This window comes from Strix uralensis, chromosome 9 (genome assembly GCF_047716275.1).
Source record: "Strix uralensis isolate ZFMK-TIS-50842 chromosome 9, bStrUra1, whole genome shotgun sequence".
Lineage (NCBI taxonomy): Eukaryota > Metazoa > Chordata > Aves > Strigiformes > Strigidae > Strix > Strix uralensis.
Window position 1 is genome coordinate 27585737 of NC_133980.1, and position 25470 is coordinate 27611206.

General features: G+C 65.0%; 27 non-coding genes across 27 annotated transcripts; all 27 read left to right on the forward strand.

Moving 5' to 3' along the window:
- The first annotated feature begins 453 nt into the window (after window positions 1-453).
- LOC141947518 (5S ribosomal RNA) lies at window positions 454-572 on the forward strand. The gene has a single exon (XR_012630173.1). It is a non-coding gene; the product is annotated as a 5S ribosomal RNA (ribosomal RNA).
- Window positions 573-1372: 800 nt separating this feature from the next.
- LOC141947514 (5S ribosomal RNA) lies at window positions 1373-1491 on the forward strand. The gene has a single exon (XR_012630169.1). It is a non-coding gene; the product is annotated as a 5S ribosomal RNA (ribosomal RNA).
- Window positions 1492-2317: 826 nt separating this feature from the next.
- On the forward strand, window positions 2318-2436 carry LOC141947525 (5S ribosomal RNA). Its single transcript, XR_012630180.1, has one exon. It is a non-coding gene; the product is annotated as a 5S ribosomal RNA (ribosomal RNA).
- An 800-nt stretch (window positions 2437-3236) lies between these two features.
- LOC141947536 (5S ribosomal RNA) lies at window positions 3237-3355 on the forward strand. The gene has a single exon (XR_012630191.1). It is a non-coding gene; the product is annotated as a 5S ribosomal RNA (ribosomal RNA).
- An 826-nt stretch (window positions 3356-4181) lies between these two features.
- Window positions 4182-4300, forward strand: LOC141947493 (5S ribosomal RNA). The gene has a single exon (XR_012630148.1). It is a non-coding gene; the product is annotated as a 5S ribosomal RNA (ribosomal RNA).
- An 800-nt stretch (window positions 4301-5100) lies between these two features.
- Window positions 5101-5219, forward strand: LOC141947494 (5S ribosomal RNA). The gene has a single exon (XR_012630149.1). It is a non-coding gene; the product is annotated as a 5S ribosomal RNA (ribosomal RNA).
- Window positions 5220-6047: 828 nt separating this feature from the next.
- Window positions 6048-6166, forward strand: LOC141947523 (5S ribosomal RNA). Its single transcript, XR_012630178.1, has one exon. It is a non-coding gene; the product is annotated as a 5S ribosomal RNA (ribosomal RNA).
- Window positions 6167-6961: 795 nt separating this feature from the next.
- LOC141947522 (5S ribosomal RNA) lies at window positions 6962-7080 on the forward strand. The gene has a single exon (XR_012630177.1). It is a non-coding gene; the product is annotated as a 5S ribosomal RNA (ribosomal RNA).
- An 825-nt stretch (window positions 7081-7905) lies between these two features.
- On the forward strand, window positions 7906-8024 carry LOC141947495 (5S ribosomal RNA). Its single transcript, XR_012630150.1, has one exon. It is a non-coding gene; the product is annotated as a 5S ribosomal RNA (ribosomal RNA).
- Window positions 8025-8824: 800 nt separating this feature from the next.
- Window positions 8825-8943, forward strand: LOC141947496 (5S ribosomal RNA). Its single transcript, XR_012630151.1, has one exon. It is a non-coding gene; the product is annotated as a 5S ribosomal RNA (ribosomal RNA).
- Window positions 8944-9769: 826 nt separating this feature from the next.
- LOC141947497 (5S ribosomal RNA) lies at window positions 9770-9888 on the forward strand. The gene has a single exon (XR_012630152.1). It is a non-coding gene; the product is annotated as a 5S ribosomal RNA (ribosomal RNA).
- An 826-nt stretch (window positions 9889-10714) lies between these two features.
- Window positions 10715-10833, forward strand: LOC141947498 (5S ribosomal RNA). The gene has a single exon (XR_012630153.1). It is a non-coding gene; the product is annotated as a 5S ribosomal RNA (ribosomal RNA).
- An 800-nt stretch (window positions 10834-11633) lies between these two features.
- On the forward strand, window positions 11634-11752 carry LOC141947499 (5S ribosomal RNA). Its single transcript, XR_012630154.1, has one exon. It is a non-coding gene; the product is annotated as a 5S ribosomal RNA (ribosomal RNA).
- An 826-nt stretch (window positions 11753-12578) lies between these two features.
- On the forward strand, window positions 12579-12697 carry LOC141947500 (5S ribosomal RNA). The gene has a single exon (XR_012630155.1). It is a non-coding gene; the product is annotated as a 5S ribosomal RNA (ribosomal RNA).
- Window positions 12698-13497: 800 nt separating this feature from the next.
- LOC141947501 (5S ribosomal RNA) lies at window positions 13498-13616 on the forward strand. Its single transcript, XR_012630156.1, has one exon. It is a non-coding gene; the product is annotated as a 5S ribosomal RNA (ribosomal RNA).
- Window positions 13617-14442: 826 nt separating this feature from the next.
- Window positions 14443-14561, forward strand: LOC141947502 (5S ribosomal RNA). Its single transcript, XR_012630157.1, has one exon. It is a non-coding gene; the product is annotated as a 5S ribosomal RNA (ribosomal RNA).
- Window positions 14562-15361: 800 nt separating this feature from the next.
- Window positions 15362-15480, forward strand: LOC141947504 (5S ribosomal RNA). The gene has a single exon (XR_012630159.1). It is a non-coding gene; the product is annotated as a 5S ribosomal RNA (ribosomal RNA).
- Window positions 15481-16305: 825 nt separating this feature from the next.
- On the forward strand, window positions 16306-16424 carry LOC141947505 (5S ribosomal RNA). Its single transcript, XR_012630160.1, has one exon. It is a non-coding gene; the product is annotated as a 5S ribosomal RNA (ribosomal RNA).
- Window positions 16425-17250: 826 nt separating this feature from the next.
- On the forward strand, window positions 17251-17369 carry LOC141947506 (5S ribosomal RNA). The gene has a single exon (XR_012630161.1). It is a non-coding gene; the product is annotated as a 5S ribosomal RNA (ribosomal RNA).
- An 826-nt stretch (window positions 17370-18195) lies between these two features.
- On the forward strand, window positions 18196-18314 carry LOC141947507 (5S ribosomal RNA). Its single transcript, XR_012630162.1, has one exon. It is a non-coding gene; the product is annotated as a 5S ribosomal RNA (ribosomal RNA).
- An 800-nt stretch (window positions 18315-19114) lies between these two features.
- On the forward strand, window positions 19115-19233 carry LOC141947519 (5S ribosomal RNA). The gene has a single exon (XR_012630174.1). It is a non-coding gene; the product is annotated as a 5S ribosomal RNA (ribosomal RNA).
- Window positions 19234-20059: 826 nt separating this feature from the next.
- On the forward strand, window positions 20060-20178 carry LOC141947508 (5S ribosomal RNA). Its single transcript, XR_012630163.1, has one exon. It is a non-coding gene; the product is annotated as a 5S ribosomal RNA (ribosomal RNA).
- Window positions 20179-20978: 800 nt separating this feature from the next.
- LOC141947509 (5S ribosomal RNA) lies at window positions 20979-21097 on the forward strand. Its single transcript, XR_012630164.1, has one exon. It is a non-coding gene; the product is annotated as a 5S ribosomal RNA (ribosomal RNA).
- An 826-nt stretch (window positions 21098-21923) lies between these two features.
- LOC141947510 (5S ribosomal RNA) lies at window positions 21924-22042 on the forward strand. Its single transcript, XR_012630165.1, has one exon. It is a non-coding gene; the product is annotated as a 5S ribosomal RNA (ribosomal RNA).
- Window positions 22043-22842: 800 nt separating this feature from the next.
- Window positions 22843-22961, forward strand: LOC141947520 (5S ribosomal RNA). Its single transcript, XR_012630175.1, has one exon. It is a non-coding gene; the product is annotated as a 5S ribosomal RNA (ribosomal RNA).
- An 826-nt stretch (window positions 22962-23787) lies between these two features.
- On the forward strand, window positions 23788-23906 carry LOC141947511 (5S ribosomal RNA). Its single transcript, XR_012630166.1, has one exon. It is a non-coding gene; the product is annotated as a 5S ribosomal RNA (ribosomal RNA).
- An 800-nt stretch (window positions 23907-24706) lies between these two features.
- On the forward strand, window positions 24707-24825 carry LOC141947512 (5S ribosomal RNA). The gene has a single exon (XR_012630167.1). It is a non-coding gene; the product is annotated as a 5S ribosomal RNA (ribosomal RNA).
- The last annotated feature ends 645 nt before the right edge of the window (window positions 24826-25470 follow it).

Below are 25470 nucleotides of genomic sequence, written 5' to 3' on the forward strand. Positions count from 1 at the left end.
TCCAGGTGTGGGGGGGTAAGTGCAGGTGTTGGTGGGGGGTGTGTGCGTGTCGGGGTGGCCCGTCGCCCTGCCCCGATGGTGGGTGGTTGGAGCTGTGTGGTGGGCTGGGAGGTGGTGGCGGTGACGTGGACGGGTCTTTGGCTTAGCCAGGGTTCAGGTGTGTGGGGTGGGAAACGTGCAGGTGTTGGCGTGGGGGTGTTGTGGTGGGTCGTGTGTGCGTGGGGCGTTTGCCCCCTGCCCCGTGGGGGTGTGGGTGTGTCTGGTGGGGTGTGGGGGCGTTGTAGGGTGCAGGAGAGGGCTGTTGTTGGGTGGTGGGAGTTGTGTGTGGGGGTGTTTGTGTTTGTGGTGTGCGTGTGGGTGCTTGTGGCCGTGTGGGGTGGGCGAGTGGGGCTGTAGGTGTGTGTGGGAGCGTGTGGGCGGTCACTCGAGAGGGCTCTTGTGGGGCTGGGGGGTGCCTACGGCCATACCACCCTGAGAACGCCTGATCTCGTCTGATCTCGGAAGCTAAGCAGGGTCGGGCCCGGTTAGTACTTGGATGGGAGACCGCCTGGGAATACCGGGTGCTGTAGGCTTTTGCCGGGGCTTGCAGCGCTTGCCCCTCTCTTTTCCTTGGGTTGTTACTGTGGGGACAGCATTTCAGGTTTGCAGATGTTGTTGGGTCTCAGTCTGGCAGGGAGCGCAGGGTTTTTTTTCTCAGTGCTTTGTATTTTTTTTTCAATTTTTGCAGGCATTTCCCTTCTTTTTTTCCTCTTAGTTTTTCTCATCTCTTCTGTGCAGGCGCTTTTTGAGGAGTGACTTTGTGTCCGCCGCGTTTTGCAGGTGTGTGTGGTGTTTGGCTCTCTGGTGGGGTGTCTGCGTGTGATGCCATGCAGAGGTTTCGGCGTGCCCCGATGCCTGTGTAGGTGCCGCGGCGCACCCCCGCCGGTGGCTGTTGGTAGCTGGGCTGTGCTGCGGGGTCTCCGTGGCGGGGCTGGGGACGTGCCGCGGGGAGGGCTGCGCCGCTGGGGCCCCGTGCCGCTCCTCGGGGGCTTTGGTGTTGCCTTGGGGCGTGTGCAGGGCCGGCAGCAGGGGTGCAGGTTTGTGGGGTGGGAAACGTGCAGGTGTTGGCGTGGGGGTGTTGTGGTGGGTCGTGTGTGCGTGGGGCGTTTGCCCCCTGCCCCGTGGGGGTGTGGGTGTGTCTGGTGGGGTGTGAGGGCGTTGTAGGGTGCAGGAGAGGGCTGTTGTTGGGTGGTGGGAGTTGTGTGTGTGGGTGTTTGTGTTTGTGGTGTGCGTGTGGGTGCTTGTGGCCGTGTGGGGTGGGCGAGTGGGGCTGTAGGTGTGTGTGGGAGCGTGTGGGCGGTCACTCGAGAGGGCTCTTGTGGGGCTGGGGGGTGCCTACGGCCATACCACCCTGAGAACGCCCGATCTCGTCTGATCTCGGAAGCTAAGCAGGGTCGGGCCCGGTTAGTACTTGGATGGGAGACCGCCTGGGAATACCGGGTGCTGTAGGCTTTTGCCGGGGCCCGGGGGGGCGCCGTTTTGTTTGTCGGGGGTGCTGGGTGGGCTCTTGCGGAGGGGCAGGTGTGGGGGCCGTGTTGGCGGTGGCGCGCAGGTGTTTGCGGGGCACGGGCTGCGCAATCGGGGTGTCCCGGCGCCGCCGTGCGTGGGTCGGTGAGGCCGTAGTGTGGGGGGGAGCGCGGGGGGGCTTGTGCAAGAGGCCTTTTGGCAGCGCAGCTGTGGGGGGGGTACGTGTGGGTGTGGCTGGGGGGGTGGGGCTGTTTTGGTGGCAGTTTGGTGGTCCCCCGCCCCGTCAGGCGGTGGGGCTGTAGCGCAGGGTGCGAATGTGGTGGTGGTTGCGGGAGAGGGCGTTTTGGTGGGGCAGTGGTCCAGGTGTGGGGGGGTAAGTGCAGGTGTTGGTGGGGGGTGTGTGCGTGTCGGGGTGGCCCGTCGCCCTGCCCCGATGGTGGGTGGTTGGAGCTGTGTGGTGGGCTGGGAGGTGGTGGCGGTGACGTGGACGGGTCTTTGGCTTAGCCAGGGTTCAGGTGTGTGGGGTGGGAAACGTGCAGGTGTTGGCGTGGGGGTGTTGTGGTGGGTCGTGTGTGCGTGGGGCGTTTGCCCCCTGCCCCGTGGGGGTGTGGGTGTGTCTGGTGGGGTGTGAGGGCGTTGTAGGGTGCAGGAGAGGGCTGTTGTTGGGTGGTGGGAGTTGTGTGTGTGGGTGTTTGTGTTTGTGGTGTGCGTGTGGGTGCTTGTGGCCGTGTGGGGTGGGCGAGTGGGGCTGTAGGTGTGTGTGGGAGCGTGTGGGCGGTCACTCGAGAGGGCTCTTGTGGGGCTGGGGGGTGCCTACGGCCATACCACCCTGAGAACGCCCGATCTCGTCTGATCTCGGAAGCTAAGCAGGGTCGGGCCCGGTTAGTACTTGGATGGGAGACCGCCTGGGAATACCGGGTGCTGTAGGCTTTTGCCGGGGCTTGCAGCGCTTGCCCCTCTCTTTTCCTTGGGTTGTTACTGTGGGGACAGCATTTCAGGTTTGCAGATGTTGTTGGGTCTCAGTCTGGCAGGGAGCGCAGGGTTTTTTTTCTCAGTGCTTTGTATTTTTTTTTCAATTTTTGCAGGCATTTCCCTTCTTTTTTTCCTCTTAGTTTTTCTCATCTCTTCTGTGCAGGCGCTTTTTGAGGAGTGACTTTGTGTCCGCCGCGTTTTGCAGGTGTGTGTGGTGTTTGGCTCTCTGGTGGGGTGTCTGCGTGTGATGCCATGCAGAGGTTTCGGCGTGCCCCGATGCCTGTGTAGGTGCCGCGGCGCACCCCCGCCGGTGGCTGTTGGTAGCTGGGCTGTGCTGCGGGGTCTCCGTGGCGGGGCTGGGGACGTGCCGCGGGGAGGGCTGCGCCGCTGGGGCCCCGTGCCGCTCCTCGGGGGCTTTGGTGTTGCCTTGGGGCGTGTGCAGGGCCGGCAGCAGGGGTGCAGGTTTGTGGGGTGGGAAACGTGCAGGTGTTGGCGTGGGGGTGTTGTGGTGGGTCGTGTGTGCGTGGGGCGTTTGCCCCCTGCCCCGTGGGGGTGTGGGTGTGTCTGGTGGGGTGTGAGGGCGTTGTAGGGTGCAGGAGAGGGCTGTTGTTGGGTGGTGGGAGTTGTGTGTGGGGGTGTTTGTGTTTGTGGTGTGCGTGTGGGTGCTTGTGGCCGTGTGGGGTGGGCGAGTGGGGCTGTAGGTGTGTGTGGGAGCGTGTGGGCGGTCACTCGAGAGGGCTCTTGTGGGGCTGGGGGGTGCCTACGGCCATACCACCCTGAGAACGCCCGATCTCGTCTGATCTCGGAAGCTAAGCAGGGTCGGGCCCGGTTAGTACTTGGATGGGAGACCGCCTGGGAATACCGGGTGCTGTAGGCTTTTGCCGGGGCCCGGGGGGGCGCCGTTTTGTTTGTCGGGGGTGCTGGGTGGGCTCTTGCGGAGGGGCAGGTGTGGGGGCCGTGTTGGCGGTGGCGCGCAGGTGTTTGCGGGGCACGGGCTGCGCAATCGGGGTGTCCCGGCGCCGCCGTGCGTGGGTCGGTGAGGCCGTAGTGTGGGGGGGAGCGCGGGGGGGCTTGTGCAAGAGGCCTTTTGGCAGCGCAGCTGTGGGGGGGGTACGTGTGGGTGTGGCTGGGGGGGTGGGGCTGTTTTGGTGGCAGTTTGGTGGTCCCCCGCCCCGTCAGGCGGTGGGGCTGTAGCGCAGGGTGCGAATGTGGTGGTGGTTGCGGGAGAGGGCGTTTTGGTGGGGCAGTGGTCCAGGTGTGGGGGGGTAAGTGCAGGTGTTGGTGGGGGGTGTGTGCGTGTCGGGGTGGCCCGTCGCCCTGCCCCGATGGTGGGTGGTTGGAGCTGTGTGGTGGGCTGGGAGGTGGTGGCGGTGACGTGGACGGGTCTTTGGCTTAGCCAGGGTTCAGGTGTGTGGGGTGGGAAACGTGCAGGTGTTGGCGTGGGGGTGTTGTGGTGGGTCGTGTGTGCGTGGGGCGTTTGCCCCCTGCCCCGTGGGGGTGTGGGTGTGTCTGGTGGGGTGTGAGGGCGTTGTAGGGTGCAGGAGAGGGCTGTTGTTGGGTGGTGGGAGTTGTGTGTGGGGGTGTTTGTGTTTGTGGTGTGCGTGTGGGTGCTTGTGGCCGTGTGGGGTGGGCGAGTGGGGCTGTAGGTGTGTGTGGGAGCGTGTGGGCGGTCACTCGAGAGGGCTCTTGTGGGGCTGGGGGGTGCCTACGGCCATACCACCCTGAGAACGCCCGATCTCGTCTGATCTCGGAAGCTAAGCAGGGTCGGGCCCGGTTAGTACTTGGATGGGAGACCGCCTGGGAATACCGGGTGCTGTAGGCTTTTGCCGGGGCTTGCAGCGCTTGCCCCTCTCTTTTCCTTGGGTTGTTACTGTGGGGACAGCATTTCAGGTTTGCAGATGTTGTTGGGTCTCAGTCTGGCAGGGAGCGCAGGGTTTTTTTTCTCAGTGCTTTGTATTTTTTTTTCAATTTTTGCAGGCATTTCCCTTCTTTTTTTCCTCTTAGTTTTTCTCATCTCTTCTGTGCAGGCGCTTTTTGAGGAGTGACTTTGTGTCCGCCGCGTTTTGCAGGTGTGTGTGGTGTTTGGCTCTCTGGTGGGGTGTCTGCGTGTGATGCCATGCAGAGTTTTCGGCGTGCCCCGATGCCTGTGTAGGTGCCGCGGCGCACCCCCGCCGGTGGCTGTTGGTAGCTGGGCTGTGCTGCGGGGTCTCCGTGGCGGGGCTGGGGACGTGCCGCGGGGAGGGCTGCGCCGCTGGGGCCCCGTGCCGCTCCTCGGGGGCTTTGGTGTTGCCTTGGGGCGTGTGCAGGGCCGGCAGCAGGGGTGCAGGTTTGTGGGGTGGGAAACGTGCAGGTGTTGGCGTGGGGGTGTTGTGGTGGGTCGTGTGTGCATGGGGCGTTTGCCCCCTGCCCCGTGGGGGTGTGGGTGTGTCTGGTGGGGTGTGAGGGCGTTGTAGGGTGCAGGAGAGGGCTGTTGTTGGGTGGTGGGAGTTGTGTGTGGGGGTGTTTGTGTTTGTGGTGTGCGTGTGGGTGCTTGTGGCCGTGTGGGGTGGGCGAGTGGGGCTGTAGGTGTGTGTGGGAGCGTGTGGGCGGTCACTCGAGAGGGCTCTTGTGGGGCTGGGGGGTGCCTACGGCCATACCACCCTGAGAACGCCCGATCTCGTCTGATCTCGGAAGCTAAGCAGGGTCGGGCCCGGTTAGTACTTGGATGGGAGACCGCCTGGGAATACCGGGTGCTGTAGGCTTTTGCCGGGGCCCGGGGGGGCGCCGTTTTGTTTGTCGGGGGTGCTGGGTGGGCTCTTGCGGAGGGGCAGGTGTGGGGGCCGTGTTGGCGGTGGCGCGCAGGTGTTTGCGGGGCACGGGCTGCGCAATCGGGGTGTCCCGGCGCCGCCGTGCGTGGGTCGGTGAGGCCGTAGTGTGGGGCGGAGCGCGGGGGGGCTTGTGCAAGAGGCCTTTTGGCAGCGCAGCTGTGGGGGGGGTACGTGTGGGTGTGGCTGGGGGGGTGGGGCTGTTTTGGTGGCAGTTTGGTGGTCCCCCGCCCCGTCAGGCGGTGGGGCTGTAGCGCAGGGTGCGAATGTGGTGGTGGTTGCGGGAGAGGGCGTTTTGGTGGGGCAGTGGTCCAGGTGTGGGGGGGTAAGTGCAGGTGTTGGTGGGGGGTGTGTGCGTGTCGGGGTGGCCCGTCGCCCTGCCCCGATGGTGGGTGGTTGGAGCTGTGTGGTGGGCTGGGAGGTGGTGGCGGTGACGTGGACGGGTCTTTGGCTTAGCCAGGGTTCAGGTGTGTGGGGTGGGAAACGTGCAGGTGTTGGCGTGGGGGTGTTGTGGTGGGTCGTGTGTTGTGAGTGGGGCGTTTTGCCCCTGCCCGTGGGGGTGTGGGTGTGTCTGGTGGGGTGTGGGGGCGTTTGTAGGGTGCAGGAGAGGGCTGTGTTGGGTGGTGGGAGTTGTGTGTGGGGGTGTTTGTGTTTGTGGTGTGCGTGTGGGTGCTTGTGGCCGTGTGGGGGTGGGCGAGTGGGGCTGTAGGTGTGTGTGGGAGCGTGTGGGCGGTCACTCGAGAGGCTCTTGTGGGGCTGGGGGGTGCCTACGGCCATACCACCCTGAGAACGCCTGATCTCGTCTGATCTCGGAAGCTAAGCAGGGTCGGGCCCCGGTTAGTACTTGGATGGGAGACCGCTGGGAATACCGGGTGCTGTAGGCTTTTGCGGGGCTTGCAGCGCTTGCCCCTCTCTTTTCCTTGGGTTGTTACTGTGGGGACAGCATTTCAGGTTTGCAGATGTTTTGGGTCTCAGTCTGGCAGGGAGCGCAGGGTTTTTTTTCTCAGTGCTTTGTATTTTTTTTTCAATTTTTGCAGGCATTTCCCTTCTTTTTTTCCTCTTAGTTTTTCTCATCTCTTCTGTGCAGGCGCTTTTTGAGAGTGACTTTGTGTCCGCCGCGTTTTGCAGGTGTGTGTGGTGTTTGGCTCTCTGGTGGGGTGTCTGCGTGTGATGCCATGCAGAGGTTTCGGCGTCCCCGATGCCTGTGTAGGTGCCGCGGCGCACCCCCGCCGGTGGCTGTTGGTAGCTGGGCTGTGCTGCGGGGGTCTCCGTGGGCGGGGCTGGGGACGTGCCGCGGGGAGGGGCTGCGCCGCTGGGGCCCCGTGCCGCTCTCGGGGGCTTTGGTGTTGCCTTGGGGCGTGTGCAGGCCGGCAGCAGGGGTGCAGGTTTGTGGGGTGGGAAACGTGCAGGTGTTGGCGTGGGGGTGTTGTGGTGGGGTCGTGTGTGCGTGGGGCGTTTGCCCCCTGCCCGTGGGGGTGTGGGTGTGTCTGGTGGGGTGTGAGGGCGTTGTAGGGTGCAGGAGAGGGCTGTTGTTGGGTGGTGGGAGTTGTGTGTGTGGGTGTTTGTGTTTGTGGTGTGCGTGTGGGTGCTTGTGCCGTGTGGGGTGGGCGAGTGGGGCTGTAGGTTGTGTGTGGAGCGTGTGGGCGGTCACTCGAGAGGGCTCTGTGGGGCTGGGGGGTGCCTACGGCCATACCACCCTGAGAACGCCCGATCTCGTCTGATCTCGGAAGCTAAGCAGGGTCGGGCCCGGTTAGTACTTGGATGGGAGACCGCCTGGGAATACCGGGTGCTGTAGCTTTTGCCGGGGCCCGGGGGGGCGCCGTTTTGTTTGTCGGGGGTGCTGGGTGGGCTCTTGCGGAGGGGCAGGTGTGGGGGCCGTGTTGGCGGTGGCGCGCAGGTGTTTGCGGGGCACGGGCTGCGCAATCGGGGTGTCCCGGCGCCGCCGTGCGTGGGTCGGTGAGGCCGTAGTGTGGGGGGGAGCGCGGGGGGGCTTGTGCAAGAGGCCTTTTGGCAGCGCAGCTGTGGGGGGGGGTACGTGTGGGTGTGGCTGGGGGGGTGGGGCTGTTTTGGTGGCAGTTTGGTGGTCCCCCGCCCCGTCAGGCGGTGGGGCTGTAGCGCAGGGTGCGAATGTGGTGGTGGTGCGGGAGAGGGCGTTTTGGTGGGCAGTGGTCCAGGTGTGGGGGGGTAAGTGCAGGTGTTGGTGGGGGGTGTGTGCGTGTCGGGGTGGCCCGTCGCCCTGCCCCGATGGTGGGTGGTTGGAGCTGTGTGGTGGGCTGGGAGGTGGTGGCGGTGACGTGGACGGGTCTTTGGCTTAGCCAGGGTTCAGGTGTGTGGGGTGGGAAACGTGCAGGTGTTGGGCGTGGGGGTGTTGTGGTGGGTCGTGTGTGCGTGGGGCGTTTGCCCCCTGCCCCGTGGGGGTGTGGGTGTGTCTGGTGGGGTGTGAGGGCGTTGTAGGGTGCAGGAGAGGGCTGTTGTTGGGTGGTGGGAGTTGTGTGTGTGGGTGTTTGTGTTTGTGGTGTGCGTGTGGGTGCTTGTGGCCGTGTGGGGTGGGCGAGTGGGGCTGTAGGTGTGTGTGGGAGCGTGTGGGCGGTCACTCGAGAGGGCTCTTGTGGGGCTGGGGGGTGCCTACGGCCATACCACCCTGAGAACGCCCGATCTCGTCTGATCTCGGAAGCTAAGCAGGGTCGGGCCCGGTTAGTACTTGGATGGGAGACCGCCTGGGAATACCGGGTGCTGTAGGCTTTTGCCGGGGCTTGCAGCGCTTGCCCCTCTCTTTTCCTTGGGTTGTTACTGTGGGGACAGCATTTCAGGTTTGCAGATGTTGTTGGGTCTCAGTCTGGCAGGGAGCGCAGGGTTTTTTTTCTCAGTGCTTTGTATTTTTTTTTCAATTTTTGCAGGCATTTCCCTTCTTTTTTTCCTCTTAGTTTTTCTCATCTCTTCTGTGCAGGCGCTTTTTGAGGAGTGACTTTGTGTCCGCCGCGTTTTGCAGGTGTGTGTGGTGTTTGGCTCTCTGGTGGGGTGTCTGCGTGTGATGCCATGCAGAGGTTTCGGCGTGCCCCGATGCCTGTGTAGGTGCCGCGGCGCACCCCCGCCGGTGGCTGTTGGTAGCTGGGCTGTGCTGCGGGGTCTCCGTGGCGGGGCTGGGGACGTGCCGCGGGGAGGGCTGCGCCGCTGGGGCCCCGTGCCGCTCCTCGGGGGCTTTGGTGTTGCCTTGGGGCGTGTGCAGGGCCGGCAGCAGGGGTGCAGGTTTGTGGGGTGGGAAACGTGCAGGTGTTGGCGTGGGGGTGTTGTGGTGGGTCGTGTGTGCGTGGGGCGTTTGCCCCCTGCCCCGTGGGGGTGTGGGTGTGTCTGGTGGGGTGTGAGGGCGTTGTAGGGTGCAGGAGAGGGCTGTTGTTGGGTGGTGGGAGTTGTGTGTGGGGGTGTTTGTGTTTGTGGTGTGCGTGTGGGTGCTTGTGGCCGTGTGGGGTGGGCGAGTGGGGCTGTAGGTGTGTGTGGGAGCGTGTGGGCGGTCACTCGAGAGGGCTCTTGTGGGGCTGGGGGGTGCCTACGGCCATACCACCCTGAGAACGCCCGATCTCGTCTGATCTCGGAAGCTAAGCAGGGTCGGGCCCGGTTAGTACTTGGATGGGAGACCGCCTGGGAATACCGGGTGCTGTAGGCTTTTGCCGGGGCCCGGGGGGGCGCCGTTTTGTTTGTCGGGGGTGCTGGGTGGGCTCTTGCGGAGGGGCAGGTGTGGGGGCCGTGTTGGCGGTGGCGCGCAGGTGTTTGCGGGGCACGGGCTGCGCAATCGGGGTGTCCCGGCGCCGCCGTGCGTGGGTCGGTGAGGCCGTAGTGTGGGGGGGAGCGCGGGGGGGCTTGTGCAAGAGGCCTTTTGGCAGCGCAGCTGTGGGGGGGGTACGTGTGGGTGTGGCTGGGGGGGTGGGGCTGTTTTGGTGGCAGTTTGGTGGTCCCCCGCCCCGTCAGGCGGTGGGGCTGTAGCGCAGGGTGCGAATGTGGTGGTGGTTGCGGGAGAGGGCGTTTTGGTGGGGCAGTGGTCCAGGTGTGGGGGGGTAAGTGCAGGTGTTGGTGGGGGGTGTGTGCGTGTCGGGGTGGCCCGTCGCCCTGCCCCGATGGTGGGTGGTTGGAGCTGTGTGGTGGGCTGGGAGGTGGTGGCGGTGACGTGGACGGGTCTTTGGCTTAGCCAGGGTTCAGGTGTGTGGGGTGGGAAACGTGCAGGTGTTGGCGTGGGGGTGTTGTGGTGGGTCGTGTGTGCGTGGGGCGTTTGCCCCCTGCCCCGTGGGGGTGTGGGTGTGTCTGGTGGGGTGTGAGGGCGTTGTAGGGTGCAGGAGAGGGCTGTTGTTGGGTGGTGGGAGTTGTGTGTGGGGGTGTTTGTGTTTGTGGTGTGCGTGTGGGTGCTTGTGGCCGTGTGGGGTGGGCGAGTGGGGCTGTAGGTGTGTGTGGGAGCGTGTGGGCGGTCACTCGAGAGGGCTCTTGTGGGGCTGGGGGGTGCCTACGGCCATACCACCCTGAGAACGCCCGATCTCGTCTGATCTCGGAAGCTAAGCAGGGTCGGGCCCGGTTAGTACTTGGATGGGAGACCGCCTGGGAATACCGGGTGCTGTAGGCTTTTGCCGGGGCCCGGGGGGGCGCCGTTTTGTTTGTCGGGGGTGCTGGGTGGGCTCTTGCGGAGGGGCAGGTGTGGGGGCCGTGTTGGCGGTGGCGCGCAGGTGTTTGCGGGGCACGGGCTGCGCAATCGGGGTGTCCCGGCGCCGCCGTGCGTGGGTCGGTGAGGCCGTAGTGTGGGGGGGAGCGCGGGGGGGCTTGTGCAAGAGGCCTTTTGGCAGCGCAGCTGTGGGGGGGGTACGTGTGGGTGTGGCTGGGGGGGTGGGGCTGTTTTGGTGGCAGTTTGGTGGTCCCCCGCCCCGTCAGGCGGTGGGGCTGTAGCGCAGGGTGCGAATGTGGTGGTGGTTGCGGGAGAGGGCGTTTTGGTGGGGCAGTGGTCCAGGTGTGGGGGGGTAAGTGCAGGTGTTGGTGGGGGGTGTGTGCGTGTCGGGGTGGCCCGTCGCCCTGCCCCGATGGTGGGTGGTTGGAGCTGTGTGGTGGGCTGGGAGGTGGTGGCGGTGACGTGGACGGGTCTTTGGCTTAGCCAGGGTTCAGGTGTGTGGGGTGGGAAACGTGCAGGTGTTGGCGTGGGGGTGTTGTGGTGGGTCGTGTGTGCGTGGGGCGTTTGCCCCCTGCCCCGTGGGGGTGTGGGTGTGTCTGGTGGGGTGTGAGGGCGTTGTAGGGTGCAGGAGAGGGCTGTTGTTGGGTGGTGGGAGTTGTGTGTGGGGGTGTTTGTGTTTGTGGTGTGCGTGTGGGTGCTTGTGGCCGTGTGGGGTGGGCGAGTGGGGCTGTAGGTGTGTGTGGGAGCGTGTGGGCGGTCACTCGAGAGGGCTCTTGTGGGGCTGGGGGGTGCCTACGGCCATACCACCCTGAGAACGCCCGATCTCGTCTGATCTCGGAAGCTAAGCAGGGTCGGGCCCGGTTAGTACTTGGATGGGAGACCGCCTGGGAATACCGGGTGCTGTAGGCTTTTGCCGGGGCTTGCAGCGCTTGCCCCTCTCTTTTCCTTGGGTTGTTACTGTGGGGACAGCATTTCAGGTTTGCAGATGTTGTTGGGTCTCAGTCTGGCAGGGAGCGCAGGGTTTTTTTTCTCAGTGCTTTGTATTTTTTTTTCAATTTTTGCAGGCATTTCCCTTCTTTTTTTCCTCTTAGTTTTTCTCATCTCTTCTGTGCAGGCGCTTTTTGAGGAGTGACTTTGTGTCCGCCGCGTTTTGCAGGTGTGTGTGGTGTTTGGCTCTCTGGTGGGGTGTCTGCGTGTGATGCCATGCAGAGGTTTCGGCGTGCCCCGATGCCTGTGTAGGTGCCGCGGCGCACCCCCGCCGGTGGCTGTTGGTAGCTGGGCTGTGCTGCGGGGTCTCCGTGGCGGGGCTGGGGACGTGCCGCGGGGAGGGCTGCGCCGCTGGGGCCCCGTGCCGCTCCTCGGGGGCTTTGGTGTTGCCTTGGGGCGTGTGCAGGGCCGGCAGCAGGGGTGCAGGTTTGTGGGGTGGGAAACGTGCAGGTGTTGGCGTGGGGGTGTTGTGGTGGGTCGTGTGTGCGTGGGGCGTTTGCCCCCTGCCCCGTGGGGGTGTGGGTGTGTCTGGTGGGGTGTGAGGGCGTTGTAGGGTGCAGGAGAGGGCTGTTGTTGGGTGGTGGGAGTTGTGTGTGTGGGTGTTTGTGTTTGTGGTGTGCGTGTGGGTGCTTGTGGCCGTGTGGGGTGGGCGAGTGGGGCTGTAGGTGTGTGTGGGAGCGTGTGGGCGGTCACTCGAGAGGGCTCTTGTGGGGCTGGGGGGTGCCTACGGCCATACCACCCTGAGAACGCCCGATCTCGTCTGATCTCGGAAGCTAAGCAGGGTCGGGCCCGGTTAGTACTTGGATGGGAGACCGCCTGGGAATACCGGGTGCTGTAGGCTTTTGCCGGGGCCCGGGGGGGCGCCGTTTTGTTTGTCGGGGGTGCTGGGTGGGCTCTTGCGGAGGGGCAGGTGTGGGGGCCGTGTTGGCGGTGGCGCGCAGGTGTTTGCGGGGCACGGGCTGCGCAATCGGGGTGTCCCGGCGCCGCCGTGCGTGGGTCGGTGAGGCCGTAGTGTGGGGGGGAGCGCGGGGGGGCTTGTGCAAGAGGCCTTTTGGCAGCGCAGCTGTGGGGGGGGTACGTGTGGGTGTGGCTGGGGGGGTGGGGCTGTTTTGGTGGCAGTTTGGTGGTCCCCCGCCCCGTCAGGCGGTGGGGCTGTAGCGCAGGGTGCGAATGTGGTGGTGGTTGCGGGAGAGGGCGTTTTGGTGGGGCAGTGGTCCAGGTGTGGGGGGGTAAGTGCAGGTGTTGGTGGGGGGTGTGTGCGTGTCGGGGTGGCCCGTCGCCCTGCCCCGATGGTGGGTGGTTGGAGCTGTGTGGTGGGCTGGGAGGTGGTGGCGGTGACGTGGACGGGTCTTTGGCTTAGCCAGGGTTCAGGTGTGTGGGGTGGGAAACGTGCAGGTGTTGGCGTGGGGGTGTTGTGGTGGGTCGTGTGTGCGTGGGGCGTTTGCCCCCTGCCCCGTGGGGGTGTGGGTGTGTCTGGTGGGGTGTGAGGGCGTTGTAGGGTGCAGGAGAGGGCTGTTGTTGGGTGGTGGGAGTTGTGTGTGGGGGTGTTTGTGTTTGTGGTGTGCGTGTGGGTGCTTGTGGCCGTGTGGGGTGGGCGAGTGGGGCTGTAGGTGTGTGTGGGAGCGTGTGGGCGGTCACTCGAGAGGGCTCTTGTGGGGCTGGGGGGTGCCTACGGCCATACCACCCTGAGAACGCCCGATCTCGTCTGATCTCGGAAGCTAAGCAGGGTCGGGCCCGGTTAGTACTTGGATGGGAGACCGCCTGGGAATACCGGGTGCTGTAGGCTTTTGCCGGGGCTTGCAGCGCTTGCCCCTCTCTTTTCCTTGGGTTGTTACTGTGGGGACAGCATTTCAGGTTTGCAGATGTTGTTGGGTCTCAGTCTGGCAGGGAGCGCAGGGTTTTTTTTCTCAGTGCTTTGTATTTTTTTTTCAATTTTTGCAGGCATTTCCCTTCTTTTTTTCCTCTTAGTTTTTCTCATCTCTTCTGTGCAGGCGCTTTTTGAGGAGTGACTTTGTGTCCGCCGCGTTTTGCAGGTGTGTGTGGTGTTTGGCTCTCTGGTGGGGTGTCTGCGTGTGATGCCATGCAGAGGTTTCGGCGTGCCCCGATGCCTGTGTAGGTGCCGCGGCGCACCCCCGCCGGTGGCTGTTGGTAGCTGGGCTGTGCTGCGGGGTCTCCGTGGCGGGGCTGGGGACGTGCCGCGGGGAGGGCTGCGCCGCTGGGGCCCCGTGCCGCTCCTCGGGGGCTTTGGTGTTGCCTTGGGGCGTGTGCAGGGCCGGCAGCAGGGGTGCAGGTTTGTGGGGTGGGAAACGTGCAGGTGTTGGCGTGGGGGTGTTGTGGTGGGTCGTGTGTGCGTGGGGCGTTTGCCCCCTGCCCCGTGGGGGTGTGGGTGTGTCTGGTGGGGTGTGAGGGCGTTGTAGGGTGCAGGAGAGGGCTGTTGTTGGGTGGTGGGAGTTGTGTGTGTGGGTGTTTGTGTTTGTGGTGTGCGTGTGGGTGCTTGTGGCCGTGTGGGGTGGGCGAGTGGGGCTGTAGGTGTGTGTGGGAGCGTGTGGGCGGTCACTCGAGAGGGCTCTTGTGGGGCTGGGGGGTGCCTACGGCCATACCACCCTGAGAACGCCCGATCTCGTCTGATCTCGGAAGCTAAGCAGGGTCGGGCCCGGTTAGTACTTGGATGGGAGACCGCCTGGGAATACCGGGTGCTGTAGGCTTTTGCCGGGGCCCGGGGGGGCGCCGTTTTGTTTGTCGGGGGTGCTGGGTGGGCTCTTGCGGAGGGGCAGGTGTGGGGGCCGTGTTGGCGGTGGCGCGCAGGTGTTTGCGGGGCACGGGCTGCGCAATCGGGGTGTCCCGGCGCCGCCGTGCGTGGGTCGGTGAGGCCGTAGTGTGGGGGGGAGCGCGGGGGGGCTTGTGCAAGAGGCCTTTTGGCAGCGCAGCTGTGGGGGGGGTACGTGTGGGTGTGGCTGGGGGCGTGGGGCTGTTTTGGTGGCAGTTTGGTGGTCCCCCGCCCCGTCAGGCGGTGGGGCTGTAGCGCAGGGTGCGAATGTGGTGGTGGTTGCGGGAGAGGGCGTTTTGGTGGGGCAGTGGTCCAGGTGTGGGGGGGTAAGTGCAGGTGTTGGTGGGGGGTGTGTGCGTGTCGGGGTGGCCCGTCGCCCTGCCCCGATGGTGGGTGGTTGGAGCTGTGTGGTGGGCTGGGAGGTGGTGGCGGTGACGTGGACGGGTCTTTGGCTTAGCCAGGGTTCAGGTTTGTGGGGTGGGAGACGTGCAGGTGTTGGCGTGGGGGTGTTGTGGTGGGTCGTGTGTGCGTGGGGCGTTTGCCCCCTGCCCCGTGGGGGTGTGGGTGTGTCTGGTGGGGTGTGAGGGCGTTGTAGGGTGCAGGAGAGGGCTGTTGTTGGGTGGTGGGAGTTGTGTGTGGGGGTGTTTGTGTTTGTGGTGTGCGTGTGGGTGCTTGTGGCCGTGTGGGGTGGGCGAGTGGGGCTGTAGGTGTGTGTGGGAGCGTGTGGGCGGTCACTCGAGAGGGCTCTTGTGGGGCTGGGGGGTGCCTACGGCCATACCACCCTGAGAACGCCCGATCTCGTCTGATCTCGGAAGCTAAGCAGGGTCGGGCCCGGTTAGTACTTGGATGGGAGACCGCCTGGGAATACCGGGTGCTGTAGGCTTTTGCCGGGGCTTGCAGCGCTTGCCCCTCTCTTTTCCTTGGGTTGTTACTGTGGGGACAGCATTTCAGGTTTGCAGATGTTGTTGGGTCTCAGTCTGGCAGGGAGCGCAGGGTTTTTTTTCTCAGTGCTTTGTATTTTTTTTTCAATTTTTGCAGGCATTTCCCTTCTTTTTTTCCTCTTAGTTTTTCTCATCTCTTCTGTGCAGGCGCTTTTTGAGGAGTGACTTTGTGTCCGCCGCGTTTTGCAGGTGTGTGTGGTGTTTGGCTCTCTGGTGGGGTGTCTGCGTGTGATGCCATGCAGAGGTTTCGGCGTGCCCCGATGCCTGTGTAGGTGCCGCGGCGCACCCCCGCCGGTGGCTGTTGGTAGCTGGGCTGTGCTGCGGGGTCTCCGTGGCGGGGCTGGGGACGTGCCGCGGGGAGGGCTGCGCCGCTGGGGCCCCGTGCCGCTCCTCGGGGGCTTTGGTGTTGCCTTGGGGCGTGTGCAGGGCCGGCAGCAGGGGTGCAGGTTTGTGGGGTGGGAAACGTGCAGGTGTTGGCGTGGGGGTGTTGTGGTGGGTCGTGTGTGCGTGGGGCGTTTGCCCCCTGCCCCGTGGGGGTGTGGGTGTGTCTGGTGGGGTGTGAGGGCGTTGTAGGGTGCAGGAGAGGGCTGTTGTTGGGTGGTGGGAGTTGTGTGTGTGGGTGTTTGTGTTTGTGGTGTGCGTGTGGGTGCTTGTGGCCGTGTGGGGTGGGCGAGTGGGGCTGTAGGTGTGTGTGGGAGCGTGTGGGCGGTCACTCGAGAGGGCTCTTGTGGGGCTGGGGGGTGCCTACGGCCATACCACCCTGAGAACGCCCGATCTCGTCTGATCTCGGAAGCTAAGCAGGGTCGGGCCCGGTTAGTACTTGGATGGGAGACCGCCTGGGAATACCGGGTGCTGTAGGCTTTTGCCGGGGCCCGGGGGGCGCCATTTTGTTTGTCGGGGGTGCTGGGTGGGCTCTTGCGGAGGGGCAGGTGTGGGGGCCGTGTTGGCGGTGGCGCGCAGGTGTTTGCGGGGCACGGGCTGCGCAATCGGGGTGTCCCGGCGCCGCCGTGCGTGGGTCGGTGAGGCCGTAGTGTGGGGGGGAGCGCGGGGGGGCTTGTGCAAGAGGCCTTTTGGCAGCGCAGCTGTGGGGGGGGTACGTGTGGGTGTGGCTGGGGGGGTGGGGCTGTTTTGGTGGCAGTTTGGTGGTCCCCCGCCCCGTCAGGCGGTGGGGCTGTAGCGCAGGGTGCGAATGTGGTGGTGGTTGCGGGAGAGGGCGTTTTGGTGGGGCAGTGGTCCAGGTGTGGGGGGGTAAGTGCAGGTGTTGGTGGGGGGTGTGTGCGTGTCGGGGTGGCCCGTCGCCCTGCCCCGATGGTGGGTGGTTGGAGCTGTGTGGTGGGCTGGGAGGTGGTGGCGGTGACGTGGACGGGTCTTTGGCTTAGCCAGGGTTCAGGTGTGTGGGGTGGGAAACGTGCAGGTGTTGGCGTGGGGGTGTTGTGGTGGGTCGTGTGTGCGTGGGGCGTTTGCCCCCTGCCCCGTGGGGGTGTGGGTGTGTCTGGTGGGGTGTGAGGGCGTTGTAGGGTGCAGGAGAGGGCTGTTGTTGGGTGGTGGGAGTTGTGTGTGTGGGTGTTTGTGTTTGTGGTGTGCGTGTGGGTGCTTGTGGCCGTGTGGGGTGGGCGAGTGGGGCTGTAGGTGTGTGTGGGAGCGTGTGGGCGGTCACTCGAGAGGGCTCTTGTGGGGCTGGGGGGTGCCTACGGCCATACCACCCTGAGAACGCCCGATCTCGTCTGATCTCGGAAGCTAAGCAGGGTCGGGCCCGGTTAGTACTTGGATGGGAGACCGCCTGGGAATACCGGGTGCTGTAGGCTTTTGCCGGGGCCCGGGGGGGCGCCGTTTTGTTTGTCGGGGGTGCTGGGTGGGCTCTTGCGGAGGGGCAGGTGTGGGGGCCGTGTTGGCGGTGGCGCGCAGGTGTTTGCGGGGCACGGGCTGCGCAATCGGGGTGTCCCGGCGCCGCCGTGCGTGGGTCGGTGAGGCCGTAGTGTGGGGCGGAGCGCGGGGGGGCTTGTGCAAGAGGCCTTTTGGCAGCGCAGCTGTGGGGGGGGTACGTGTGGGTGTGGCTGGGGGGGTGGGGCTGTTTTGGTGGCAGTTTGGTGGTCCCCCGCCCCGTCAGGCGGTGGGGCTGTAGCGCAGGGTGCGAATGTGGTGGTGGCTGCGGGAGAGGGCGTTTTGGTGGGGCAGTGGTCCAGGTGTGGGGGGGTAAGTGCAGGTGTTGGTGGGGGGTGTGTGCGTGTCGGGGTGGCCCGTCGCCCTGCCCCGATGGTGGGTGGTTGGAGCTGTGTGGTGGGCTGGGAGGTGGTGGCGGTGACGTGGACGGGTCTTTGGCTTAGCCAGGGTTCAGGTTTGTGGGGTGGGAGACGTGCAGGTGTTGGCGTGGGGGTGTTGTGGTGGGTCGTGTGTGCGTGGGGCGTTTGCCCCCTGCCCCGTGGGGGTGTGGGTGTGTCTGGTGGGGTGTGAGGGCGTTGTAGGGTGCAGGAGAGGGCTGTTGTTGGGTGGTGGGAGTTGTGTGTGTGGGTGTTTGTGTTTGTGGTGTGCGTGTGGGTGCTTGTGGCCGTGTGGGGTGGGCGAGTGGGGCTGTAGGTGTGTGTGGGAGCGTGTGGGCGGTCACTCGAGAGGGCTCTTGTGGGGCTGGGGGGTGCCTACGGCCATACCACCCTGAGAACGCCCGATCTCGTCTGATCTCGGAAGCTAAGCAGGGTCGGGCCCGGTTAGTACTTGGATGGGAGACCGCCTGGGAATACCGGGTGCTGTAGGCTTTTGCCGGGGCCCGGGGGGGCGCCGTTTTGTTTGTCGGGGGTGCTGGGTGGGCTCTTGCGGAGGGGCAGGTGTGGGGGCCGTGTTGGCGGTGGCGCGCAGGTGTTTGCGGGGCACGGGCTGCGCAATCGGGGTGTCCCGGCGCCGCCGTGCGTGGGTCGGTGAGGCCGTAGTGTGGGGGGGAGCGCGGGGGGGCTTGTGCAAGAGGCCTTTTGGCAGCGCAGCTGTGGGGGGGGTACGTGTGGGTGTGGCTGGGGGGGTGGGGCTGTTTTGGTGGCAGTTTGGTGGTCCCCCGCCCCGTCAGGCGGTGGGGCTGTAGCGCAGGGTGCGAATGTGGTGGTGGCTGCGGGAGAGGGCGTTTTGGTGGGGCAGTGGTCCAGGTGTGGGGGGGTAAGTGCAGGTGTTGGTGGGGGGTGTGTGCGTGTCGGGGTGGCCCGTCGCCCTGCCCCGATGGTGGGTGGTTGGAGCTGTGTGGTGGGCTGGGAGGTGGTGGCGGTGACGTGGACGGGTCTTTGGCTTAGCCAGGGTTCAGGTTTGTGGGGTGGGAGACGTGCAGGTGTTGGCGTGGGGGTGTTGTGGTGGGTCGTGTGTGCATGGGGCGTTTGCCCCCTGCCCCGTGGGGGTGTGGGTGTGTCTGGTGGGGTGTGAGGGCGTTGTAGGGTGCAGGAGAGGGCTGTTGTTGGGTGGTGGGAGTTGTGTGTGTGGGTGTTTGTGTTTGTGGTGTGCGTGTGGGTGCTTGTGGCCGTGTGGGGTGGGCGAGTGGGGCTGTAGGTGTGTGTGGGAGCGTGTGGGCGGTCACTCGAGAGGGCTCTTGTGGGGCTGGGGGGTGCCTACGGCCATACCACCCTGAGAACGCCCGATCTCGTCTGATCTCGGAAGCTAAGCAGGGTCGGGCCCGGTTAGTACTTGGATGGGAGACCGCCTGGGAATACCGGGTGCTGTAGGCTTTTGCCGGGGCTTGCAGCGCTTGCCCCTCTCTTTTCCTTGGGTTGTTACTGTGGGGACAGCATTTCAGGTTTGCAGATGTTGTTGGGTCTCAGTCTGGCAGGGAGCGCAGGGTTTTTTTTCTCAGTGCTTTGTATTTTTTTTTCAATTTTTGCAGGCATTTCCCTTCTTTTTTTCCTCTTAGTTTTTCTCATCTCTTCTGTGCAGGCGCTTTTTGAGGAGTGACTTTGTGTCCGCCGCGTTTTGCAGGTGTGTGTGGTGTTTGGCTCTCTGGTGGGGTGTCTGCGTGTGATGCCATGCAGAGGTTTCGGCGTGCCCCGATGCCTGTGTAGGTGCCGCGGCGCACCCCCGCCGGTGGCTGTTGGTAGCTGGGCTGTGCTGCGGGGTCTCCGTGGCGGGGCTGGGGACGTGCCGCGGGGAGGGCTGCGCCGCTGGGGCCCCGTGCCGCTCCTCGGGGGCTTTGGTGTTGCCTTGGGGCGTGTGCAGGGCCGGCAGCAGGGGTGCAGGTTTGTGGGGTGGGAAACGTGCAGGTGTTGGCGTGGGGGTGTTGTGGTGGGTCGTGTGTGCGTGGGGCGTTTGCCCCCTGCCCCGTGGGGGTGTGGGTGTGTCTGGTGGGGTGTGAGGGCGTTGTAGGGTGCAGGAGAGGGCTGTTGTTGGGTGGTGGGAGTTGTGTGTGGGGGTGTTTGTGTTTGTGGTGTGCGTGTGGGTGCTTGTGGCCGTGTGGGGTGGGCGAGTGGGGCTGTAGGTGTGTGTGGGAGCGTGTGGGCGGTCACTCGAGAGGGCTCTTGTGGGGCTGGGGGGTGCCTACGGCCATACCACCCTGAGAACGCCCGATCTCGTCTGATCTCGGAAGCTAAGTAGGGTCGGGCCCGGTTAGTACTTGGATGGGAGACCGCCTGGGAATACCGGGTGCTGTAGGCTTTTGCCGGGGCCCGGGGGGGCGCCATTTTGTTTGTCGGGGGTGCTGGGTGGGCTCTTGCGGAGGGGCAGGTGTGGGGGCCGTGTTGGCGGTGGCGCGCAGGTGTTTGCGGGGCACGGGCTGCGCAATCGGGGTGTCCCGGCGCCGCCGTGCGTGGGTCGGTGAGGCCGTAGTGTGGGGGGGAGCGCGGGGGGGCTTGTGCAAGAGGCCTTTTGGCAGCGCAGCTGTGGGGGGGGTACGTGTGGGTGTGGCTGGGGGCGTGGGGCTGTTTTGGTGGCAGTTTGGTGGTCCCCCGCCCCGTCAGGCGGTGGGGCTGTAGCGCAGGGTGCGAATGTGGTGGTGGTTGCGGGAGAGGGCGTTTTGGTGGGGCAGTGGTCCAGGTGTGGGGGGGTAAGTGCAGGTGTTGGTGGGGGGTGTGTGCGTGTCGGGGTGGCCCGTCGCCCTGCCCCGATGGTGGGTGGTTGGAGCTGTGTGGTGGGCTGGGAGGTGGTGGCGGTGACGTGGACGGGTCTTTGGCTTAGCCAGGGTTCAGGTGTGTGGGGTGGGAAACGTGCAGGTGTTGGCGTGGGGGTGTTGTGGTGGGTCGTGTGTGCGTGGGGCGTTTGCCCCCTGCCCCGTGGGGGTGTGGGTGTGTCTGGTGGGGTGTGAGGGCGTTGTAGGGTGCAGGAGAGGGCTGTTGTTGGGTGGTGGGAGTTGTGTGTGTGGGTGTTTGTGTTTGTGGTGTGCGTGTGGGTGCTTGTGGCCGTGTGGGGTGGGCGAGTGGGGCTGTAGGTGTGTGTGGGAGCGTGTGGGCGGTCACTCGAGAGGGCTCTTGTGGGGCTGGGGGGTGCCTACGGCCATACCACCCTGAGAACGCCCGATCTCGTCTGATCTCGGAAGCTAAGCAGGGTCGGGCCCGGTTAGTACTTGGATGGGAGACCGCCTGGGAATACCGGGTGCTGTAGGCTTTTGCCGGGGCTTGCAGCGCTTGCCCCTCTCTTTTCCTTGGGTTGTTACTGTGGGGACAGCATTTCAGGTTTGCAGATGTTGTTGGGTCTCAGTCTGGCAGGGAGCGCAGGGTTTTTTTTCTCAGTGCTTTGTATTTTTTTTTCAATTTTTGCAGGCATTTCCCTTCTTTTTTTCCTCTTAGTTTTTCTCATCTCTTCTGTGCAGGCGCTTTTTGAGGAGTGACTTTGTGTCCGCCGCGTTTTGCAGGTGTGTGTGGTGTTTGGCTCTCTGGTGGGGTGTCTGCGTGTGATGCCATGCAGAGGTTTCGGCGTGCCCCGATGCCTGTGTAGGTGCCGCGGCGCACCCCCGCCGGTGGCTGTTGGTAGCTGGGCTGTGCTGCGGGGTCTCCGTGGCGGGGCTGGGGACGTGCCGCGGGGAGGGCTGCGCCGCTGGGGCCCCGTGCCGCTCCTCGGGGGCTTTGGTGTTGCCTTGGGGCGTGTGCAGGGCCGGCAGCAGGGGTGCAGGTTTGTGGGGTGGGAGACGTGCAGGTGTTGGCGTGGGGGTGTTGTGGTGGGTCGTGTGTGCGTGGGGCGTTTGCCCCCTGCCCCGTGGGGGTGTGGGTGTGTCTGGTGGGGTGTGAGGGCGTTGTAGGGTGCAGGAGAGGGCTGTTGTTGGGTGGTGGGAGTTGTGTGTGGGGGTGTTTGTGTTTGTGGTGTGCGTGTGGGTGCTTGTGGCCGTGTGGGGTGGGCGAGTGGGGCTGTAGGTGTGTGTGGGAGCGTGTGGGCGGTCACTCGAGAGGGCTCTTGTGGGGCTGGGGGGTGCCTACGGCCATACCACCCTGAGAACGCCCGATCTCGTCTGATCTCGGAAGCTAAGCAGGGTCGGGCCCGGTTAGTACTTGGATGGGAGACCGCCTGGGAATACCGGGTGCTGTAGGCTTTTGCCGGGGCCCGGGGGGGCGCCATTTTTTCTGTCGAGGGTGCTGGGTGGGCTCTTGCGGAGGGGCAGGTGTGGGGGCCGTGTTGGCGGTGGCGCGCAGGTGTTTGCGGGGCACGGGCTGCGCAATCGGGGTGTCCCGGCGCCGCCGTGCGTGGGTCGGTGAGGCCGTAGTGTGGGGGGGAGCGCGGGGGGGCTTGTGCAAGAGGCCTTTTGGCAGCGCAGCTGTGGGGGGGGTACGTGTGGGTGTGGCTGGGGGGGTGGGGCTGTTTTGGTGGCAGTTTGGTGGTCCCCCGCCCCGTCAGGCGGTGGGGCTGTAGCGCAGGGTGCGAATGTGGTGGTGGTTGCGGGAGAGGGCGTTTTGGTGGGGCAGTGGTCCAGGTGTGGGGGGGTAAGTGCAGGTGTTGGTGGGGGGTGTGTGCGTGTCGGGGTGGCCCGTCGCCCTGCCCCGATGGTGGGTGGTTGGAGCTGTGTGGTGGGCTGGGAGGTGGTGGCGGTGACGTGGACGGGTCTTTGGCTTAGCCAGGGTTCAGGTTTGTGGGGTGGGAGACGTGCAGGTGTTGGCGTGGGGGTGTTGTGGTGGGTCGTGTGTGCGTGGGGCGTTTGCCCCCTGCCCCGTGGGGGTGTGGGTGTGTCTGGTGGGGTGTGAGGGCGTTGTAGGGTGCAGGAGAGGGCTGTTGTTGGGTGGTGGGAGTTGTGTGTGGGGGTGTTTGTGTTTGTGGTGTGCGTGTGGGTGCTTGTGGCCGTGTGGGGTGGGCGAGTGGGGCTGTAGGTGTGTGTGGGAGCGTGTGGGCGGTCACTCGAGAGGGCTCTTGTGGGGCTGGGGGGTGCCTACGGCCATACCACCCTGAGAACGCCCGATCTCGTCTGATCTCGGAAGCTAAGCAGGGTCGGGCCCGGTTAGTACTTGGATGGGAGACCGCCTGGGAATACCGGGTGCTGTAGGCTTTTGCCGGGGCTTGCAGCGCTTGCCCCTCTCTTTTCCTTGGGTTGTTACTGTGGGGACAGCATTTCAGGTTTGCAGATGTTGTTGGGTCTCAGTCTGGCAGGGAGCGCAGGGTTTTTTTTCTCAGTGCTTTGTATTTTTTTTTCAATTTTTGCAGGCATTTCCCTTCTTTTTTTCCTCTTAGTTTTTCTCATCTCTTCTGTGCAGGCGCTTTTTGAGGAGTGACTTTGTGTCCGCCGCGTTTTGCAGGTGTGTGTGGTGTTTGGCTCTCTGGTGGGGTGTCTGCGTGTGATGCCATGCAGAGGTTTCGGCGTGCCCCGATGCCTGTGTAGGTGCCGCGGCGCACCCCCGCCGGTGGCTGTTGGTAGCTGGGCTGTGCTGCGGGGTCTCCGTGGCGGGGCTGGGGACGTGCCGCGGGGAGGGCTGCGCCGCTGGGGCCCCGTGCCGCTCCTCGGGGGCTTTGGTGTTGCCTTGGGGCGTGTGCAGGGCCGGCAGCAGGGGTGCAGGTTTGTGGGGTGGGAAACGTGCAGGTGTTGGCGTGGGGGTGTTGTGGTGGGTCGTGTGTGCGTGGGGCGTTTGCCCCCTGCCCCGTGGGGGTGTGGGTGTGTCTGGTGGGGTGTGAGGGCGTTGTAGGGTGCAGGAGAGGGCTGTTGTTGGGTGGTGGGAGTTGTGTGTGGGGGTGTTTGTGTTTGTGGTGTGCGTGTGGGTGCTTGTGGCCGTGTGGGGTGGGCGAGTGGGGCTGTAGGTGTGTGTGGGAGCGTGTGGGCGGTCACTCGAGAGGGCTCTTGTGGGGCTGGGGGGTGCCTACGGCCATACCACCCTGAGAACGCCCGATCTCGTCTGATCTCGGAAGCTAAGTAGGGTCGGGCCCGGTTAGTACTTGGATGGGAGACCGCCTGGGAATACCGGGTGCTGTAGGCTTTTGCCGGGGCCCGGGGGGGCGCCATTTTGTTTGTCGGGGGTGCTGGGTGGGCTCTTGCGGAGGGGCAGGTGTGGGGGCCGTGTTGGCGGTGGCGCGCAGGTGTTTGCGGGGCACGGGCTGCGCAATCGGGGTGTCCCGGCGCCGCCGTGCGTGGGTCGGTGAGGCCGTAGTGTGGGGGGGAGCGCGGGGGGGCTTGTGCAAGAGGCCTTTTGGCAGCGCAGCTGTGGGGGGGGTACGTGTGGGTGTGGCTGGGGGCGTGGGGCTGTTTTGGTGGCAGTTTGGTGGTCCCCCGCCCCGTCAGGCGGTGGGGCTGTAGCGCAGGGTGCGAATGTGGTGGTGGTTGCGGGAGAGGGCGTTTTGGTGGGGCAGTGGTCCAGGTGTGGGGGGGTAAGTGCAGGTGTTGGTGGGGGGTGTGTGCGTGTCGGGGTGGCCCGTCGCCCTGCCCCGATGGTGGGTGGTTGGAGCTGTGTGGTGGGCTGGGAGGTGGTGGCGGTGACGTGGACGGGTCTTTGGCTTAGCCAGGGTTCAGGTGTGTGGGGTGGGAAACGTGCAGGTGTTGGCGTGGGGGTGTTGTGGTGGGTCGTGTGTGCGTGGGGCGTTTGCCCCCTGCCCCGTGGGGGTGTGGGTGTGTCTGGTGGGGTGTGAGGGCGTTGTAGGGTGCAGGAGAGGGCTGTTGTTGGGTGGTGGGAGTTGTGTGTGTGGGTGTTTGTGTTTGTGGTGTGCGTGTGGGTGCTTGTGGCCGTGTGGGGTGGGCGAGTGGGGCTGTAGGTGTGTGTGGGAGCGTGTGGGCGGTCACTCGAGAGGGCTCTTGTGGGGCTGGGGGGTGCCTACGGCCATACCACCCTGAGAACGCCCGATCTCGTCTGATCTCGGAAGCTAAGCAGGGTCGGGCCCGGTTAGTACTTGGATGGGAGACCGCCTGGGAATACCGGGTGCTGTAGGCTTTTGCCGGGGCTTGCAGCGCTTGCCCCTCTCTTTTCCTTGGGTTGTTACTGTGGGGACAGCATTTCAGGTTTGCAGATGTTGTTGGGTCTCAGTCTGGCAGGGAGCGCAGGGTTTTTTTTCTCAGTGCTTTGTATTTTTTTTTCAATTTTTGCAGGCATTTCCCTTCTTTTTTTCCTCTTAGTTTTTCTCATCTCTTCTGTGCAGGCGCTTTTTGAGGAGTGACTTTGTGTCCGCCGCGTTTTGCAGGTGTGTGTGGTGTTTGGCTCTCTGGTGGGGTGTCTGCGTGTGATGCCATGCAGAGGTTTCGGCGTGCCCCGATGCCTGTGTAGGTGCCGCGGCGCACCCCCGCCGGTGGCTGTTGGTAGCTGGGCTGTGCTGCGGGGTCTCCGTGGCGGGGCTGGGGACGTGCCGCGGGGAGGGCTGCGCCGCTGGGGCCCCGTGCCGCTCCTCGGGGGCTTTGGTGTTGCCTTGGGGCGTGTGCAGGGCCGGCAGCAGGGGTGCAGGTTTGTGGGGTGGGAGACGTGCAGGTGTTGGCGTGGGGGTGTTGTGGTGGGTCGTGTGTGCGTGGGGCGTTTGCCCCCTGCCCCGTGGGGGTGTGGGTGTGTCTGGTGGGGTGTGAGGGCGTTGTAGGGTGCAGGAGAGGGCTGTTGTTGGGTGGTGGGAGTTGTGTGTGGGGGTGTTTGTGTTTGTGGTGTGCGTGTGGGTGCTTGTGGCCGTGTGGGGTGGGCGAGTGGGGCTGTAGGTGTGTGTGGGAGCGTGTGGGCGGTCACTCGAGAGGGCTCTTGTGGGGCTGGGGGGTGCCTACGGCCATACCACCCTGAGAACGCCCGATCTCGTCTGATCTCGGAAGCTAAGCAGGGTCGGGCCCGGTTAGTACTTGGATGGGAGACCGCCTGGGAATACCGGGTGCTGTAGGCTTTTGCCGGGGCCCGGGGGGGCGCCATTTTTTCTGTCGAGGGTGCTGGGTGGGCTCTTGCGGAGGGGCAGGTGTGGGGGCCGTGTTGGCGGTGGCGCGCAGGTGTTTGCGGGGCACGGGCTGCGCAATCGGGGTGTCCCGGCGCCGCCGTGCGTGGGTCGGTGAGGCCGTAGTGTGGGGGGGAGCGCGGGGGGGCTTGTGCAAGAGGCCTTTTGGCAGCGCAGCTGTGGGGGGGGTACGTGTGGGTGTGGCTGGGGGGGTGGGGCTGTTTTGGTGGCAGTTTGGTGGTCCCCCGCCCCGTCAGGCGGTGGGGCTGTAGCGCAGGGTGCGAATGTGGTGGTGGTTGCGGGAGAGGGCGTTTTGGTGGGGCAGTGGTCCAGGTGTGGGGGGGTAAGTGCAGGTGTTGGTGGGGGGTGTGTGCGTGTCGGGGTGGCCCGTCGCCCTGCCCCGATGGTGGGTGGTTGGAGCTGTGTGGTGGGCTGGGAGGTGGTGGCGGTGACGTGGACGGGTCTTTGGCTTAGCCAGGGTTCAGGTTTGTGGGGTGGGAGACGTGCAGGTGTTGGCGTGGGGGTGTTGTGGTGGGTCGTGTGTGCGTGGGGCGTTTGCCCCCTGCCCCGTGGGGGTGTGGGTGTGTCTGGTGGGGTGTG